The sequence below is a fragment of the Oryx dammah genome, unplaced genomic scaffold, assembly GCF_014754425.2.
Source record: "Oryx dammah isolate SB20612 unplaced genomic scaffold, SCBI_Odam_1.1 HiC_scaffold_15, whole genome shotgun sequence".
NCBI lineage: Eukaryota > Metazoa > Chordata > Mammalia > Artiodactyla > Bovidae > Oryx > Oryx dammah.
In genome coordinates, this window is record NW_024070199.1 from 34,637,967 (window position 1) to 34,659,717 (window position 21,751).

Sequence of the window (21,751 nt, forward strand, 5' to 3'; positions counted from 1 at the left end):
TGAGTGTCTTCCTAGAGGACTCACAGCCCCACAGGAACTGAGCATCTCCCTAGAGGTCTCTTGGCCTACAAGAGCTAAGCATCTGGTGAGAGGCCTCAGAGGAACACAGGACTTGAGTGTCTGCCTAAAGGCCTCATAGGCCCACAGGAGCTGAGCAGCTGTCTAGAAACCTCATAGTTATATACAAGCTGAGTTTCTGCCTAGAGGCCTTACAAGCTGAGCATCTGCCTAAAGACCTTATAGGCCCACAGGAGCTGAGATCTGCCTAGAGGCCTCATAAGCCCACAGGAGTTGAACGTATGTCTAGAGTCCTCATAAGCACTTTTGTGTGGAGATCTGCCTTGAGGCCTCTAGACAGACACAGGCTGGGAGTCTGCCTTGAGGCCTCCTGACAGTCATGAGGTGCACACCAATCTAGAGGCCTCATAGGAACACAGAAGATGAGCGTCTCCCTAGAGGCCTCAAAGTTACACACCAGCTGAGAGTCTGCCCTCAGGCCTCATAGTGATACGGGAGCTGAGCATCTTCCTTGAAGCTCCAGACAGGCACATGAGAGCTTCTGGAGGCCTCATAAGCCCACAAGAGATGAGCGTCTGCCTAGACACCCCATTTTATTCACAAGTGAGAGTCTGTCTGAGGCCTCTAGACAGACATGAGCTGAGCATGTGCCTCACAGAAACACAGGAGCTTAGTGTCTGACCTGAGTCCTCATATACACGAGCTGAGCAGACAGACACACATGAACTGAGCATCTGCCTAAAGGCCTCATAGGCCCACAGGATCTGAGCATCTGTCTAGACGCCTCACAGTTATACATAAGCTGAGCATCTACTAGAGGCCTGATGGTTATACACATGCTGAACGTCTGCCTAGAAGCCTCATTGGCCCACAGGATCTGAGAGTCTGCCTAGAGGCCTCACAGGAGCTGAGCTTCTGCCTAGAGAAATAGTTATACTCAAGCTGAGCACCTGTTTGAGGCCTCTGAGTTATACACCGGCTGAATGTCTCCCCAGAGGCCTCATAGTTATACAGGAGCTGAGCGTCTTCATAGAGGCCTCATAGTTACACAGGAGCTGAGCACCTGCCTGAGTCCTCATAGTTGTATACAAGCTGAGCATCTGCCTAGAGGTCTCCTAGTTATACACCATCTTAGCATCTTCTTTGTGGCCTCGTATTTATACACAAGCTGAAGAAAGAAAGCTGAGCGCCAAAGAACTGATGCCTTTGAACTGCGGTGTTGGAGAAGACTCTTGAGAGTCCCTTGGACTGCAAGGAGATCCAACCAGTCCATTCTAAAGGAGAATGGGTGTTCTTTGGAAGGACTGATGCTAAAGCTGAAATGCCAGTACTTTGGCCACCTCATGCAAAGAGTTGACTCATTGGAAAAGACTCTGATGTTAGGAGGGATTGGGGTCAGGAGGAGAAGGGGATGACAGAGAAGGAGATGGCTGGATGGCATCACTGACCTGATGGACGTGAGTTTTGAGTGAACTCTGGGAGTTGGTGATGCACAGGGAGGCCTGGCGTGCTGCAATTCATGAGGTCGCAAAGAGTCGGACACAACTGAGCGACTGAACTGAACTGAACTGAGGATATGCTTAGTGGCCTCATAGTAATACCCGAGCTGAAATTCTGCCTAGGAGCCTCATTGGACAGATGATCTGAGGGTGTGCCTAGAGGCCTCAAACTTATACATGAGCTGACAGTCTGAATAAAGCATCATTGTTATACATGAGCTGAGAGTCTACCTATAGGCCTCGTAGTTATAAACGAGGTGAACCTCTAACTAGAGACCTCATATTTGTAGACAAAGTGAGCATATGCCTGGAAGCTTCAAGGTACAACATGAGCAGTTCTAAATCCCAAGAAAACCACCATTCATAGAGAGACATGCACCCCACTGTTCACTGTAGCACAGCTTCCAATAGCAAGGCAGGAACCACAAAATTTCCACCCACAGCTACAGCTTAAACAAGATGTGGTACATATATACAGTGGACTATTACTCAGCCATAAAAAGCGTTACTGAAATTATGGTACTTTCCACTCTTCTCTACAAGGTTGGACCTTGAAGGATCACGTGCTAAGTGAAATCCGCTAGACAAAGAAAGAAACTAACAGATAACATTCTAGGCAAAATTAAAATGAGATTAAAAAGGAACGAATTTCAACACAAAAGGAGCCTTTGAAAAATCAAACACAAAGAATTATTTTTTTTTAAAAAAGGCCAGTATGATATGCAGGAGATTGGGATTGACATACACAAAGAAATCCATTACTCCAACATATACACCAAAATCTGTATATGTATAGATAATCCACAAGAATTCATTCCTCCTGCCTTTGACATTCACATAAAATCAGTATCTCTGATAGATACTGCACAAGGATCTGATGATCAGCCCAGGGAATTTTTCTCTACCTTCTGCAATCACCTCTATGGAAAAAGAACCCAGAGAAGATGAATCAAGCATCTGTACACTCAAGACAAGCTCAAAACCACAAATCAGCTCTATTCAAATGTAGCACTGGCATGAGACTAAAGAAAGCAGAAATAACAGCAATATCTATTTCATTCCTTCCAGCCTCCCTGACTTGGGCTGCTACCCCTTCCCTGGAACCTGAGCAGGCCTGGTTCCAGTGACTAGGGTGGGGGCGTGGCACCAGAGAGGGGCCCTTAATTTAGAGCCCGAGTACACCTGCACGGTCTGGTTTGCTCGGTCTGGGGCCACACTCCCTCGTGTACCCAAAGGATGGGGGCACACCCTCTGCCTTCGAGGACCTTGGAGAACTCACCTAGTCGCCAGGGGTCCTGGTGATGGGGTCCCCAATTCAAGTCTCCATCTTGAGAGTGCACCCTCCCAGGTACCTCAGCAGGGGTTGTGGCCCAGGCTGGGATGAGTCTGGAGGGGAGGGGAGTAGCTTTAGGAAGAAGTCAATGGCAACTCACTCCAGTACTCTTGCCTGGAAAATCCCATGGACAGAGGAGCCTGGTAGGCTGCAGTCCATGGGGTCGCTAAGAGTCGGGCACGACTGAGCGACTTCACTTTCACTTTTCACTTTCCTGCATTGGAGAAGGAAATGGCAACCCACTCCAGTGTTCTTGCCTGGAGAATCCCAGGGACAGGGGAGCCTGGTGGGCTGCCGTCTCTGGGGTCGCACAGTCAGACACAACTGAAGCGATTTAGTAGCAGCAGCAGTAGTAGTGAGATTCAAGCCCTTGAATGTTTGCTCAGGCCCATTCCACTTGAATCGCCAGCCCAGGAAGCTGACGCTCCTTAAGGCTCTGGTTTGCAGGAGGCCCAGAGTTGAGAATAAAGAAGTGCTGCCGCCTAATGGACATTTCCTGTAACTACAACTTGATCACCTGGGCTGACTGACACCTTTCAATTCACAAGTCTTGTGGGCCTGTTTATGACAGCTGCCCTCAGGAAATGTCCAGGGGCTGGTATTGCGGAGATCAATTCCAAACACAACCAAGTGTACACAAGCCAACTGCAACAGGTATATTCCTCAAACCCCTAATGGAAAAAAAATAAGAGGAAAACAAAACCAAATGGCCACAGGAAAGAGGTTCAGCATTTCTAAGTATGAAATGAGGAATGTCAAACCACCACCAAGACATCAAATCCCACCATGGAGAATGGACATCCTCACAGGTCTACAAACAGTAAATGCAGGAGAGAGGCAGCAGATGATGGAACCCCACCACTGGGTGGTTAGAAACGGACAAAGCCAAAACCCCCCTAGAAAACATAGCCTCTGCTTACCAGGGGGAAAAACAAAAACCCTTTCAAGAGACCTAAGCCTAGGATCTGACATCCCCACACCTGGGCTCATATCCCGAGAAAGCCATCATTCAAAAAGACATGTGACCCCCACATTCACTGCAGCACCACCTCAGTACCAGAGCCAGAGTCCCAAGAACATTGTAACTGACAAATTTAAGCTTCAGGAAAATACGGTACGATATACAATGGCGATTACTCAGCCAGGAAAAGCCACCACTGAAATGATACAGTCGTGCCACTGGTCGATACAAAGATGGTCCTTGGAGGATCACCCACTAAGTGAGGACAGCCAGAGGGAGGAAGACAAAAGGAAGTGATATCCCTCATAGGAAAACCTTAAGACTTTACAGGGGAAGTAATTTAAACACAAACTAAACCCATTAGAATTCAAACGCAACCAAGCATTTCTTTAAAAACAAACACAAAAGGGTCAGGGATAAATTTTGCGTATCAGAACTACAGTAAGGTTTCACCTTATATTGGTACCCATCGCCATCATCGAAGAGATCTACAGAGAATAAATACTTCAGAGCATGTACAGAAAATGGAATCCTTCTACATTCTGGAGGGAATATAAATGGTGAAGCCACGATGTAGACAGCATGGAGATCCCTTGAAATGCTAAACATAGCAGCGACATATGATCCTATGATCCCATTCCTGGGCTCAAATCCAGAGAAGATAATGATACGTGCACCTCGATGTTCACCGCAGCACCATTACCATAGCCAAGACATAGAATCCACCAAAACGACCATTGACAGAGAAACGAAGACTACACTTCCTCCATTTTTTCCCAGGAATACTATTCAGCCTTAGAACAAAATAACTAGACTGGCAGCAGCATGGATGAACTGATCAGTTTCATCTAAGTGAGGTAAATCAGAAAAAGACAAATATCCTAAGATATCACATACAGGTGGGATCTATAAAACCGTACCAATGAACTCATGTACAAAAGAGAAACAGACTCACAGCCTGAGAAAACCAAATTATGTAGAAGAGAAGGATAAATTAAGAGTTTGAGATGAAAATATATACACTAATATATATTAATTCGATAATGAAAAAGGAGCAACTGAATAGAACCGGGAACTTTACTGAATAAACTGTAATAAGCTATATGAGAAAAAAACAGAAAGGAATAGATAGGTGTCTAGGTATAACTGCAGGTGTCCCTTGTGGCTCAGCTGGTAAAGAATCTGCCTGCAATGCGGGAGGCCTGTGTTCGATCCCTGGATTGGGAAGATCCCTTGGAGAAGGGAAAGGCTATCCACTCCAGTATTCTGGCCTGGAGAATTCCATGCACTCTATAGTCCACAGGGTCACAAGGAGTTGGACACGACTGAGTGACGTTCACACATGTCTAACTGAATCAATTTCATGTACACCTAAAACAAAACATTGGAAATCAATTCTACTACAATACAAAATAAAAATTAAATTACATGAGGTCACCCTATGAATTAGATATATGATATGTCATGATATGAATAAGACACCAGCAAAGGTTTTCACTCAGGAGAACACAGAGCAGCAACTCACTCAAAGGTCCTGACCTCAAATGAAAGGACAAGAAGAGAGAATAAAAAGGACCATGCGTTAACCAGGGCAACAGCCTCTGTTCAGAGGCTGGGAATCTCAGAGGAGACAAGACACGCTGCAAGTAAAGAGCAGATGTGGGGTCTCCAGGTACAGGTTCCTGACCCGTGCAGATGGGGTGAGGCCCATACTGTCTCCAGACCGGGCACCTGGGGTCACATGACCCTTGCTTGGGACACCAGGTCTCCACTGGTTGGACCCCTAAGGTTACATTCCTGTAACCTCCTGAGACGGTAGAAAGAAGTACAGGGTCGGACTCATCTCCCCACACTTGTCCCAGAGAAGTCCTCCTCTTTTCTCTTTGGTTCTGTGTGATATTAACGGTTTCTACAGCTGTCATGATCATGTTGAACACACTACCTTGGTTCCGGCAGGCTCTGTCTTTCCTGTCCTGCTGAGGTGGTGAGAAAACAGGAGAGCTGGGCTGAAGGCCGGGGGGCAGCCCTGTTCTCTTCTGAGGAGAGGCGACTGGAAGGAGATCACAGCAGCAACCTCACCTGCTGCCCTGGAATCAGTTCAGCAGGTGAACCTCCCTCCCTACTCAACCTGAATGTGCTGGAAAATTGGAATGATTACCAGGTAGCCCACCTGAGGCGCCTCCATGACCCAGGGAGGGGGAACCTGGCAGGGGGAGACACTCAGAGCCCACCGCAGCCCCGACCCCGGGAGGGCCAGGGAGCCCCAGAAGAGCACACTGCCCAGAGCAGCCACCTTAGCTCCAGACCCCAGACATCTGAGCGCTGACATTCAGACGCAGGCGTGGAGTTTTCCAGGACAGAGGCAGGCCAGGTCCCACCCAGGTCTCCAGTCCTAGTGTAGACAGAGGGTCAGGTCAGGTCTAAATGTTCCCATTGTAGAAGCACCTGGTCATGTCTAAACGTCATCAGGTAGACAGGATTTTGTTCACTCGCTCTACATTCATATATAAATAAAGGAAATTCTACCACGTTCATATATGAAATAGGCATCTCTACTTTCAAACAGAAAATATAGAAAAAGTTACCACTTTTCACATATGAAATATGCATCTCTATTTTCATATGTGAAATAGAGAAAATATTAAAACAATGTCATTTTCAGCAACATGAGCCTAGAGATTATCCTACCAAGTGAAGTAAGTCAGGAAGACAAGGAAAAATACCATGATATCATTTTGTGTGGTATTTAATATATGAATGAATTTGCATGAAGTGAATTTATCTCTGAAGTGGACTCACTGATATAGAGTACTAATGGTTACCAGTGGTGAGAGGGGGCACGGTGAGCAAGGCACACATTTACCACTATGTGTAAATGCAAAACCAGGAAGTCAAGAGATACCTGGAGTAACAGACAAGTTTGGCCTTGGAGAACAAAATTAAGCAGGGCAAAGGCTAAATAAAATAAGACTTTTGCGAAGAGAATGCACTGGTCATAGCAAACACCCTCTTCCAACAACACAAGAGAAGACTCTACACATGGACATCACCAGATAGTCAATATGAAAATCAGACTGATTATATTCTTTGCAGCCAAAGATGGAGAAGTTCTATACAGTCAGCAAAAACAAGACCCGGAGCTGACTGTGGCTCAGATTATGAACTCCTTATTGCAAAATTTAGACTTGAATTGAAAACAGAAGGGAAAACCACTAGGCCATTCAGGTATGACCTAAATCAAATCCCTTACAATTATACAGTGGAAGCGAGAAATAGATTCAAGGGATTAGATCTGATAGAATGCCTGAAGAACTATGGACAGAGGTTCATAACACTGTACAAGAGGCAGTGATCAAAACCATTCCCAAGAAAAAGAAATGCAAAAAGGCAAAATGATTGTCTGAGGAGCCCTTACAAATAGCTGAGAAAAGAAGTGAAAGGCAAAGGTGAAAAGGAAAGCTATATCCATCTGAATGCAGAGTTCCAAAGAATAGCAAGGAGAGATAAGAAAGCCTTCCTCAGTGATCAATGCAAAGAAATAGAGGGAAACAATAGAATGGGAAAGACTAGCGATCTCTTCAAGAAAATTAGAGATACCAAAGGAACATTCCATGCAAAGATGGGCACAATAAAGGACAGAAATAGTATGGACCTAACAAAAGCAGAAGGTATTAAGAAGTGGCAGGAATACATGGAAAACTGTACAAAAAAGGTCTTAATGACCCAGATAACCACGATGGTGTGATCACTCACCTAGAGACAGACATCCTGGAATGTAAAGTCAAGTGAGCCTCAGGAAGTATCACTGCGAACAAAGCTAGTGGAGGCGATGGAATTCCAGTTGAGCTATTTCAAATCCACCAAAAGATGATGCTGTGAAAGTGCTGCACTCAATATGCCAGCAAATTTGGAAAACTCAGCAGGACTGGAAAATGACTGCTTTCAGTTCAATCCCAAAGAAGGTCAATGCCAAAGAAGGTTCAAACTACCACAGAATTGCACTCATTTCACAAGATAGCAAGGTAATGCTCAAACTTCTTCAAGCCAGGCATCAATAGTACATGAATGAAGAACTTAAAGATGTACAAGCTGGATTAGAAAAGGCAAAGGAATTGCCAACATCCTTGTTGAATCATAGAAAAAGCAAGATAATTCCAGAAAAACATCTACTTCTGCTTCATTGACTATGCTAAAGACTTCGACTGTGTGGACCACAACAAACACCAGAAAATTCTAGAGATAGGAATACCAGACCACCTTACCTGCCTCCTGAGAAATCTGTATGCAGGTCAAGAAGCAACAGTTAGAACCAGACATGGAAATTGGGACTGGCTGCAAATTGGGAAAGGGGTATTTCAGGGCTTATGTTATCACCCTGCTTATTTAACTTATATGCAGAGTACATCATGTGAAATGCTGGGCTGGATGAAGGACAAGCTGGATTCAAGATTCCTAGGAGAAATATCAATAAACTTAGATATGCAGATGACACCACCCTAATGGCAGAAAATGAAGAGGAACTAAAGAGCCTCTTGATGAAAGTGAAAGAGGAGAGTGAAAAAGCTGGTTTAAAACTCAACATTCAAAAGACTAAGATCATGGCACCCAGTCCCATCACTTCATGGCAAATAGATGGGGAAACAATGGAAACAATGACAGACTTTATTTTCTTGGGTTCCAAAATCACTGAGGACAGTGACTGCAGCCATGAAATTAAAAGATGCTTGCCCTTTGGAACAAAAGCTATGACAAACCTAAACAGCATATTAAAAAGCAGAGACATTAATTTGGCAACAAAAGTCTGTATAGTCAAAATCGTTTTCCAGTAGTCATGTACAGATGTGAGAGTTGGGCGATAAAGAAGGCTGAGTGATGAAGAATCGATGCTTTCAAACTGTGGTGCTGGAGAAGACTGTTGAGAGTCCCTTGGACAGCAAGGAGATCAAACCAGTGAATCCTAAAGGAAATCAACCCTGAATTTTCATCGGAAGGACTGATGCTGAAGCTCCAATACTTTGGCCACCTGATTCGAAAAGAAGGACAGAGAAGCAAGGTATGATGCAGTCCATGGGGTCACAAAGAGTTAGACGCAGCTGAGTGACTGAACAACAATAATTTCCTCATACAGTTCACAACCGCCATTGTCCAATTGTGAACAAATATATAAATGCTGGAAAAAGTGAAAAAAAGAAAACGCTCTTACACTGTCAGTGAAAAGGTAAATTAGTAACAGCCACTATGGAGAGCAATGTACAGGTTATTTAAGAAATGATAATGAAATGCAATTAGAATACTCCCTAATAGCATACACAAAAATAAACTCCAAATAGATTAAAGATCTAAATAAAAGGATATATATATAATGAAACTCTTGAGGAAAACAGCAGAACACTCTGTGACGTAAAATGAAGCAAGTTCTTTTTTGACCACCCCCCTTAGGATCGTGAAAAATAAAACAAAAATAAATAAATGGGACCTAATTCCCCTTAAAAGCCCTGGCACAGCAGAGGAAACTATAAACATAACAAGAGACAACCCTCCAAATGGAACTATATTTGCAAACAAAAACACCCATGAGGAATTTCTCTAAAACATACAAACAGCTCGTGCACCTCGATCTCAAAGAAACAACCCAGTCAAATAGGGGCACAAGATTTAAATGGACCTTTCTTCCCAGAAGACAGAGAGATGGGCCTGAAGCCCATGAAAAGATGCTCAGGATCTATAAGTATTAGAGAACTGCGAATCAGAAGTACAGTGTGGCATCACCTCACACACGTCAGAAAGGTCTGCATAGAAAATCTACAACAGTAAGTGCTGGAGAGGGAATGGAGGAAAAGAACCCTCCTCCCTGTTGGTGGGAATGAAAGTCAGGAAATCCACAAAGGAGAGCAGGATGAAGTTTCATCAAAAACTGAACTGAGAAGTACCACAGGACCTAGCAAGCCCATTCCTGGGCACAGATCCAGAGAAAACCGTAATTTTAAAAGACAGGTGCACCTCAACGTTCATGGCAGCCCTATTTACAAGAGCCAAGACATGGATGAAGCCTAAGTGGATAAGGACAGATGAATGGGTAAACAGGATGGGGTACACGCACTCAGAGCAATATCACTCAGCCATAAAAGGGTGACATCATGCCATGCCCAGCAACAAGGAAGGACATAGAGACGTTCATACTAAGTGAGCAAAGAACAACAAGGATCACACGGTAACACTTAGTGGTAGAGTCTAAAAATGGGTACACATGAACTTCTTTACCAAAGAGAAATGGCCTCAGAGGGAAAGGAGATGGGTGGTGAGAAATGAGCAGGCGGAGATGAACATACACACGCTCTTTTTAAAATAATCAACAAGGATCCTTAATCAATACTGCATAATAAACTATATGGGAAGGAAACCCAAAAAAAGGACATGTCCGCATCTATGCAAAGGGAATCATGTTTGGTGTACACCTTAAACAAACACATCCTACCACATCGTAAGGCACCTCTACACGAATACAAAATACAAATTATAAAAAGAGAATGCCGACTTTACTCCCCTCGGGCCTTGGTGCCCTGGGCTGCTGGTGCATCCCTGAAGCCTGGGCAGGCTTGGTTCCCAAGGATGGACTGTCATGGGGCTGACGGAGCTGGGGAGGATGTGCCAGGCAATGAGCCCTGCCCCATGGACCTGGCGTGCCTGCTCCCCTCTGCAGAGGCTCACAACCTCCAGATCCAGGGGGTCCTCCTGCAGTGAAACTACGCCTACTGCACCCAAAGGATGTGGGGCCTCTGGGCTGGAAGAGCTTTGAAAAGCCCCGCGGGCTCCGTGTCTCTTGGTGTTGGGGTTCCCACCTCCAGCCTCCTTCTTTATGGTCACCCCATCTATGGATGAAAGCACCCTCCACAGGGTGGGATTTCAGGAATTAGGATTTGTCCAGGGGTTGGGGTAAGGAAGGAAGAAGGAATGGGACACAAGCCTTGGGTGTTTCTTCTGGCACATTCCACTCTAATTGACAATCCAGGAACAGGCCTTTCCCTAAGGCTCTGGTTCTGCCAATAGCCAGAGTTGGGCATAAAGGCATGCTGCCACCTTGTGGTCATTTCTCACAACAAACCTTGGAAACCAATGCTGATGGGCACTTGATATTCACAAGGCCTGTGGGGCTGTAAGTAAAAAACACCTGCCCTCAAGAAATGTCCTAGGGAAGGTCATCAGAAAAATATTCAAAACAGGGCAGGAGTTCAAAAAGCCAGTTTGAATAAGTAAGTTAACTCACATTGTTTTAGAAAAAAATGACATGAAACCATGTTAATATCACTAAAGATGGGAGAAATGCAAATCGAAACTTCAAATACCTCACACCAGGTCAGAATGGCCATAGACAGAAACTCTACAAACTAAATGCTGGAGAGGGTATGGAGAAAAGGGAACTCTCCTACACCAGATGCTGGAAATGGAAATAGAAAACAGCCACAGTGGAGAACACCAGGCAGGTTTCTTAGCAATGAAAATGAAAATGGAATTAGAATACTCCCTAACACCATACAGAAAAAGAAACTCCAGACAAATTAAAGATCTAAATAAAAGGAGAGATACTATGAAACTCTTGAGGAAGAAAGCAGAACACACTTTGACATAAAATTCAGCATTTGTGATCATGAAGAGTAAAAACAAACAAACGTGACCTAATAAACATTAAAAGCATTTGCACAGCAAAGGAAACCATCAGTTAAAGAAAAAGACAACCCTCAGAATGCAAATAATTCTTGCAACCGAAGATACCCACAGGGAATTTATCTCCAACACATACAAACAACTCGTACAGCTCAACAACAACAACTCACCTAACAAAAAATCGTCCAAAGATCTAAATGCACATTTCCCCAAAGAAGTCAGAGATGGCCATAAAACACATGAAAAGATGCTCAGCATCTCTAGTTCTTAGAGAAAGGCAAATCAAATATACTATAAGGTATCACTTCACATTGATCGATCAGAATGACCATCTCAAAAAATCTACAGTTATAAATTCTAAAGAGGGTGTGGAGAGAAAGGGAGCCCTCCTACACTGTTGGTAGGAATGTAAATCAGTATACCCACTAGGGAGAACATTATGGAGGATCTTAAAAAAACTCAAGTGATGCAGCAATTTCATACCAAGGCATAGATCCAGAGAAAACCAAAATTTATAAACACCTGCACCCAAACATCACGGTGCCACTGGGTACAATAGCCAAGGTGCAGAAGCAGCTTAAGTGTTCATGAATGGATGAATGGATACAGAGGATGGGGTACATTACTCAGACATAGAGAAGGATGAAATAATGCCACATCCAGTTATAGGGAAGAAACTATAGGTGATCATACTAAGGGAAGTGAGATGGGCAAAGATGAGTATCATATAATACCACATCTGGTGGAATCTAAAAATGGATGTGAAGGAACTTCATTAGAAAAAGAAACAGATCCGCAGACTTAGAAAAGAAAATTATGGTTACCAAATAAGAAAAGGGCAAGGAGTAACTAGCTCTGTTCCAATCAAAATATACATCTTAAAACAAATGCGGTTGTTGTCCAGTTGCTCAGTCATGTCTGACTCTTTGCCACCCCATGGACTGTAGCCCACCAGGCTCCTCTGTCCATGGGATTTCCCAGGCAAGAGTACTGGAGTGGGTTGCCAAGCCCTCCTCAAGGGGATCTTCCCAACTCAGCGATCAAACCCACGTCCCTGCATTGCAGGGGGATTCTTCACCACTAACCTACCGGGAAAGCCCCACACTGGAACATTACTCAGCCGTAAAACGAAACAAAACAATCATACTGGCAGCGCCATTGATAGACTTTCATACTAAGTGAGGTAAGTCAGAGAGCAAAAGACAAATATCCTAAGATATCACATACAGGTGGAATCTATAAGTTCATACCAATGAACTAATGTACAAAACAAAACCAGACTCACAGCCTGAGAAAACCAAATTATGATTGTCAAAAGAAAGTTACAAGAGAGGAATAAATTAAGCGTTTGGGGTGAAAATATACACACTAATATATATCAAGTTGATAATGAAAAAGGACCTACTGAATAGAATAGGGAACTCTACTGAAAAAAATCTGTAATATCCTATATGAAGAAAAAATAGCAAAAGGGTAGATATCCATGTATAACTGAGTCAAGTTCATGTACACCAAAAACAAACACAATGTTGGAAATCAATGCTATTCCTATATAAAATAACAATAAATTACATATTAAATTACATGAACTCATTCTAGAAGAAACCAGGCCACGGTGACCCTATGAATTAGATGTGCTATGTTATGACATTAATATGACACCACCAAAGGTTTTCACCCAGCAGAACACACAGCAGCAACCCACCCAAAGGTGCCCGACCTTATGAATGCAACTAGATGAACAGAGGAAAAAGGACCCACAGGTTAATCAGGGCAACACCCTCAATTCAGAGATGGGACTCTCAGAGGGGACAAGACACGTAGCAGGTAAAGAGCAGACACAGGGTCTCCAGGTACAGGATCCTGACCCATGCAGATGGGATGAAACCCACACAATCCCCAGACCCAGCACATTTCCACAATCTCCAAGGTGATTCCACCTCCCAGACACTGCATTCGGGGTCACACAACCCTTGCTTAGGACACCAGTTTCTGCTGGTTGGACCTCTAAGGTGGAAACAAGTGGGTTCCTGTAACCTCTTGGGACAGTAGAAAGAAGGGTAGGGTCGGTCTCCTCTCCCCACATTGCCCCAGAGAAGTCCTCCCCTTTCCCTTTGGTTCTGTGATATTAACTGTTTCTACGGCTGTCATGATAATGTTGCGCGCACCACCTTGGTTCTGGCAGGCTCAGTCCTTTCTTGTCCTGCTGAGGAGCTGAGAAAACACACCAGACGCAGGCCTGGAAGATGAGGGGCAGGTCTGGTCTCTGCTGAGTAGGACGGTCGACCTGAAGGAGGTCACGGCAGCAACCTCACCTGCTCCCACTGGCTTTTTGCCTGATCCACGTGCCCTGCAGTCAGTCCACCAGGTGCCTGCCTCCCTTCTCGCCATGCTCATTCTGGTGAATTGGAATAATTACCAGGTAGCCCACCTGAGGCGCCTCCATGCCCCAGGAAGGGGGAACCTGGCAGGGGGAGACACTCAGAGCCCACCGCAGCCCCGACCCCGGGAGGGCCACAGAGCCCCCTCAGAGAGGAGCACGTTGCCCAGAGCAGCCACCTCTGCTCCAGACCCCAGACATCTGAGCGCTGACATTCGGACGCAGGCGCGGAGTTTTCCAGGACAGAGGCAGGCCAGGTCCTACCCAGGTCTCCAGTCCTAGCACACAAACAGGGGCAGGTGTAAATAGTCTCACTGTAGATAGTACACAGTCATGTCTAAACATCATCAGTGTAGAGAAGTCTAATCTACCACATAAACGGTAGATTTAATTTAAACTTGGTCAGGTTTGAATTAGCTTAAAGCTGCTCTCCTAGGAGAGCACAGGTCACACACATGCAGAATCTCTCACTGTTGGAGGGGGCTCACCCTCGTTTCGACTAGGATGTACATTTCTTGAAGAAGAAATCATCACTGGGTTCCACACTTTACCCACATCAGGAAACAGAATCTGTGTCATTTCAACAGGCAAAAGAAAAATGTCACCAATTTCTCTGCCCACATGATGGTCAGGATCCAGGGGACAGCCAGGAATTTCTTAGAGTACAGCCCAGTGTCCTGTAAAGACAGACGGAAAGTGGCCTGATTCCAGCATCACAGGCTTCCAGCAGGAGGTGGCCACACTGCAAACCTTCTGGAAAAGGATATTCTTTATCAGAGAAAAATGTATTGTTGAGATTACAAGTATACTTGCTATTATTTCCAAACCTAAAATATTCTTAAAACCTTGGCACCCTGATCTTTGTGGTTCCCATTGGTTCCTTTGTATTCAGATTTTCTAGGTAGAAGCAAGCCATCATTTCAAACTAGTTTCTTCTAATTCTGTATTTCTTAGCATATCAATGAAAGGTCACACTTGAAAAAATATATACGAGAAAATGCCTGCAAACAATTAGTGACTCAGCCCATAAACTGCATATATTTCATCTTCTAACAGTTTCATTTTTCTCCCTGAATAAACCTGAAAAAATAGGCTCCCTGATTTTTTTGCTTCTTTGATCTCTGTTCATTTCCAAGGCAAACCATTCAATAACACAGTAATCCAAGTCTATGCCCCAACCACTAATGCCGAAGACACTGAAGTTGAACAGTTCTACGAAGACCTTCAAGACCTTCTAGTCAGTTCAGTCAGTTCAGTTGCTCAGTCATGTCCGACTCTGCCACCCCATGAACTACAGCACACCAGGCTCCCCTGTCCATCACCGACTCCTGGAGCTTGCTCAAACTCATGTCCAATTGAGTCAGTGATGCCATCCAATTATCTCATCCTCTGTCCCCTTCTCCTCCTGCCTTCAATCTTGTGCAGCATCCAGGGTCTTTTCCAGTGAGTCAGTTCTTCACATCAGGTGGCCAAACTATTGGAGCTTCAGGGTCAGCATCAGTCCTTCCAATGAATATTTAGGACTGATTTCCTTTAGGATTGACTGGTTTGATCATTCTAGAAATAAAGACCTTCTAGAAATAACACCAAAAAAAGATGTTTTTTTGCCCCGACCAGTAATGCTGAAGCTGAAGTTGAATGGTTCTATGAAGACCTACAAGATCTTCTAGAACTAACACTCTAAAAAGATGTCCTTTTCATCATTGGGCACTGGAATGCAAAAGTAGAAAGTCGAGAGATACCTGGAATAACAAGCAAGTTTGGCCTTGGAGTACAAAATGAAGCAGGGCAAAGACTAACAGACTTTTGCCAAGAGAAAGCACAGGTCATAGCAAACACCCTCTTCCAACAACACAAGAGAAGACTCCTACACATGAACATCACCAGACAGTCAATACCGAAATCAGACTGATTATATTCTTTGCAGCCAAAGATTGAGAAGTTCTCTACAGTGAGCAAAAGCAAGACCAGGAGCTGACTGTGCCTCAGGTCATGAACTCCTTATTGCCAAATTCAGACTTAAATTGAAGAAAGTAGGGAAAACCACTAGACCATTCAGGTATGACCTAAATCAAATCCCTTACAATTATACAGTGGAAGTGGCAAATAGATTCAAGGGATTAGATCTGATAGACAGAGTGCTTGAAGAACTATGGACGGAGGTTCATGACATTGTACAGGAGGCAGTGATCAAAACCATCCCCAAGAAAAAAAAAGTGCAAAAGACAAAATGGTTGAGGAGGCCCTACAAATAGTTGAGAAGAGAAGTGAAAGGCAAAGGAGAAAAGGAAAGATATATCCATCTGAATGCAGAGTTCCAAAGAATACCAAGGAGAGATAAGAAAGCCTTCCTCAGCGATCAGTGCAAAGAAATAGAGGAAAACAATAGAATGGGAAAGACTAGCAATCTCTTCAAGAAAATTAGAGATACCAAGGGAACATTTCATGCAAAGATGGGCACAATAAAGGACAGAAATAGTATGGACCTAACAGAAGCATAAGATATTAAGAAGAGATGGCAAGAATACACAGAAAACTATACAAAAAAGGTCCTAATGACCTGGAACCACAATGGTGTGATCACTCACCTAGAGCCAGACATTCTGGAGTGTGAAGTCACTGCGAACAAAGTTAGTGGAGGTGATGGAATTCCACCTGAGCTATTTCAAATCCTAAAGGATGATGCTGTTAAAGTGCTACAATCAATATGCCAGCAAAACTGGAAAACTTAGCAGTAGCCATAGAACTGGAAAAGGTCAGCTTTCATTCTGATCCCAAAGAAGGGTAATGCCAAAAAAGAAAGGCAATGCCAAAAAAGAAGGGCAATGCCAAAAAATGTTCAAGCTACCACACAATTGCACTCATTTCACATGCTAGCAAAGGAAGGCTCAAAATTCTTCAAGCTAGTCGTCAACAGTACATGAACAGAAAACTTCTTCAAGCTTGATTTAGAAAAGGCAGAGGAACCAGAGATAAAATTACCAATATCCACTGGCCCATAGAAAAAGCAAGATAATTTCAGAAAAATATCTACTTCTGCTTCATTAATTACACTAAAGCCTGTGACTGTGTGGATCACAACAAACTGTGGAAAATCCTTCAAGAGATGGGAATACCAGACTACCTGACCTGCCTCCTGAGAAACTTGTATGCAGGTCAAGAAGCAACAGTTAGAATCAGACATGGAACAACAGACTGTTCAAAACTGGGAAAGGAGGGCATCAAGGCTGTATATTGTTACCCTGCTTTTTTAACTTATATGCAGAGTACATCATGCAAAATGCCAGGCTGGATGATGCACAAGCTGGAATCAAGACTGGAGAAATATCAATAACCTCAGATATGCAGATGATACCACCCCAACTGCCAAAAGTGAAGAAGAACTAAAGACCCTCATGAAGAAGGTGAAAAAGATGGCTTAAAACTCAACATTCAAAAAACTAAGATCATGGAATCGGGTCCTATCACTCCATAGCAAATGGAAAACAGTGATAGACTTTATTTTCTTGCACTCCAAAACCACTGTGAACAGTGACTGTAGCCATGAAGTTAAAAGACGCTTGCTCCTAGGGAAAAAAGCTATAACGAACCTAGACAGCGTATTAAAAAGCAGAGACATTACTTTACCGACAAAGATTCATGTAGTCAAAGCTACTGGTTTTAGTCATGTACGGAAACAGATGTGAGAGTTGGACCATAAACAACACTGAGTGCCGAAAAATTGATGCTTTCGAACTGTGGTCCTGGAGGAGATTCTTAATAGTCCCTTGGACTGCAAGGAGATCAAACCAGTCAATCCTAAAGAAAATCACTCCTGAATATTCATTGGAGGGACATATGTTGAAGCTGAAGCTCCAATACTTTGGCCACCTGATTCGAAGAGCCAATTCATTGGAAAAGACTCTGATAGTGGGAAAGATGGAAGGCGGAAGAGAAGGGAAGACAGAGGACAAGATTGTTGGATGGTATCACTGACTCAATGCACATGAATTTGAGCAAACTCTGGGAAATGGTGGACAGGGAAGCCTGTTTTGCTGCAGTCCATGGGGTCACAAAGAGTTTGACATGCCTGAGCGACTTAACAACAACAACATAGCATAAAAAGGGCATGTTACACCATATTTAACTACTCCCATATTTAGAAACATTTGCTATAATAAATAATTCTGCAGTCAGAATCTTTAAGGTGTTTTTTTTTTTTTTAATGCTATACACGTGTATGTGTGTGTGTGTGCGGTCAGTCACTCAATCATGTCTGACTTTGTGACCACATGGACTATAGCCCACCAGGCTTCCCTGTCCTTGGAATTTTCCAGGCAAGAATACTGGAGTGGGTTGCCATTTCCTATTCCAGGGGATCCTCCCAACCCAAGGACTGAACCTGTGTTTCTTGTATCTCCTGCATTGACAGGTAGATTCTTTGCCGCTGTGCCACCTGGGAGCTGTTAAGGTTCTTATGATGTATTAATTCTATGCAGAGTCTCCAAACTGTGATCATTGGTAAATGGTATATATAGATCTTTATTTAATTCATTTAAAAAATATTTATTTTAGGCTGTGTGTTGTCTTAGTTGCAATGCAGAGGATCTTTTGTTGTGGCACTCACTTAGTTGCCCCATGGCATGTGGAATCTTAGTTCCCCAACCAGAGATGGAACCCAAGTCCCCAGCATTGGAAGGCAGATTCTTAACCACTGGACCACCAGGAAAGTCCCTATTTAATACATTTAAATTATTTGCTTGTTCAGGGTATCAAGCAGGAAGGAATGTGTTCTACATTAGTTAGGTTATGGATTTGGCTGCAGGTAACAAAAACTTCCAAAAGCTATTACTTATATAACAGTCAATTATGTCTGCAATATTTATAAAATAAACCATTTCCCACTGAATTAAAATGCGCTCCTTGTGTTTATTTAGGCAAACCTACAATTGATCTGTTTCTAAATGCTAATTTGCTCCATTTTTTATGTAGACCATTTTTAAAGTCTTTATTGAATGATGGAATATTCCTTGTTTTCTATATTGCTGTTAGTTTTTTTTTCCTTTTCTTAAATTTTATTTTTAATTGGAGGATAATTACAATACGGTAATGGTCTGCCATACATCAACATAAATCAGCCATAGGCATACATATGTCCCCAACCTCTTAAACCTCCTTCCCACTTCCATCCCCCTCCCACCTCTCTAGATTATTACAGAGCTATTGCTTCTGTTTTCTGTTTTGGTTTTTTGACCTCAAGGCATGTGAGGTTTTAACACCCTGATCAGGGGTTAAACCCTCACCTACTACGTTGAAGGTAAAGTCTTAACCACTGGACTGCCAGGGAAGTCCCTAAACTGGTCCTTTTTTTTTTTTTTAATTTTTCTTTTTTACTTTACAATACTGTATTGGTTTTGCCATACATCAACATGAATCCGCCTCGGGTGTACTAAGTTCCCACTCCTGAACTCCCCTCCCACATCCCTCCCCATACCATCCCTCTGGGTTATTCCAGTGCACCAGCCCCAAGTATCCTGTATCCTGCATCAAACCTAGACTGGTGATTAGTTTCTTATATGATATTATACATGTTCCAATGCCATTCTCCCAAATCATCCCACCCTCTCTCTCTCCCACAGAGTCAAAAAGTCTGTTCTGTACATCTGCATCTCTTTTGCTATCTCACATACAGGGTTATCATTGCCATCTTTCTAAATTCCATATATATGTGTTAGTATACTGTATTGGTGTTTTTCTTTCTGGCTTACTTCACTCTGTATAATCGACTCCAGTTTCATCCACCTCATTAGAACTGATTCAAATGTATTGTTTTTGATGGCTGAGTAATACTCCATTGTGTATATGTACCACAGCTTTCTTATCCATTCATCTGCTGATGGACATCTAGGTTGCTTCCATGTCCTGGCTATTATAAACAGTGCTGTGATGAACATTGGGGTACACGTGTCTCTTTCAATTCTAGTTTCCTCAGTGTGTATGCCCAGCAGTGGAATTGCTGGGTCATAAGGCAGTTCTATTTCCAGTTTTTTAAGGAATCTCCACACTGTTCTCCATAGTGGCTGTACTAGTTTGCATTCCCACCAACAGTGTAATAGGGTTCCCTTTTCTCCACACCCTCTCCAGCATTTATTGCTTGTAGACTTTTGGATCGCAGCCATTCTGACTGGTGTGAAATGGTATCTCATTGTGGTTTTGATTTGCATTTCTCTGATAATGAGTGATGTTGAGCATCTTTTCATGTGTTTGTTAGCCATCTGTATGTCTTCTTTGGAAAAATGTCTATTTAGTTCTTTGGCCCATCTTTTGATTGGGTCGTTTATTTTTCTGGAATTGAGCTGCATGAGTTGAATGTATATTTTTGAGATTAGTTGTTTGTCAGTTGCTTCATTTGCGATTATTTTCTCCCATTCCAAAGGCTGTCTTTTCACCTTACTTATAGTTTCCTTCACTGTGCAAAAGCTTTTAAGTTTAATTAGGTCCCATTTGTTTATTTTTGCTTTTATTTCCAGAATTCTGGGAGGTGGGTCATAGAGGATCCTGCTGTGATTTATGTCAGAGAGTGTTTTGCCTATGTTCTCCTCTAGGAGTTTTATAGTTTCTGGTCTTATGTTTAGATCTTTAATCCATTTTCAGTTTATTTTTGTGTGTGGTGTTAGAAAGTGATCTAGTTTCATTCTTTTACAAGTGGTTGACCAGTTTTCCCAGCACCACTTGTTAAAGAGACTGTCTTTAATCCATTGTATATTCTTGCCTCCTTTGTCGAAGATAAGGTGTCCATAGGTGTGTGGATTTATCTCTGAGCTTTCTATTTTGTTCCATTGATCTATATTTCTGTCTTTGTGCCAGTACCATACTGTCTTGATGACTGTGGCTTTGTAAGTAGAGCCTGAAGTCAGGCAGGTTGATTCCTCCAGTTCCATTCTTCTTTCTCAAGATTGCTTTGGCTATTCGAGGTTTTTTGTATTTCCATACAAATTGTGAAATTATTTGCTCTAGCTCTGTGAAAAATACTGCTGGTAACTTGATAGGGATTGACTGAATGTGTAGATTGCTTTGGGTAGAATACTCATTTTCACTATATTGATTCTTCCAATCCAGGAACATGGTATATTTCTCCATCTATTAGTGTCCTCTTTGATTTCTTTCACCAGTGTTTTACAGTTTTCTATATATATGTCTTTAGTTTCTTTAGGTAGATATATTCCTAAGTATTTTATTCTTTTTGTTGCAATGCTGAATGGAATTGTTTCCTTAATTTCTTTTTCTACTTTCTCATTGTTACTGTATAGGAAGGAATGCAAAGGATTTCTGTGTGTTGATTTTATATCCTGCAACTTTACTATATTCATTGATTAGCTCTAGTAATTTTCTGGTGGAGTCTTTAGGGTTTTCTATGTAGAGGATCATGTCATCTGCAAACAGTGAGAGTTTTACTTCTTCTTTTCCAATTTGGATTCCTTTTATTTCTTTTTTCTGCTCTGATTGCTTTGGCCAAGACTTCCAGAACTATGTTGAATAGTAGCGGTGAAAGTGGGCACCCTTGTCTTGTTCCTGACTTTAGGGGAAATGCTTTCAATTTTTCACCATTGAGGATAATGTTTGCTGTGGGTTTGTCATATATAGCTTTTATTATGTTGAGGTATGTTCCTCCTATTCCTGCTTTCTGGAGAGTTTTTATCATAAATGGATGTTGAATTTTGTCAAAGGCTTTCTCTGCATCTATTGAGATAATCATATGGCTTTTATTTTTCAGTTTGTTAATGTGGTGAATTATATTGATTGATTTGTGGATACTGAAGAATCCTTGCATCCCTGGGATAAAGCCCACTTGGTCATGGTGTATGATCTTTTTAATGTGTTGCTGGATTCTGATTACTAGAATTTTGTTAAGAATTTTT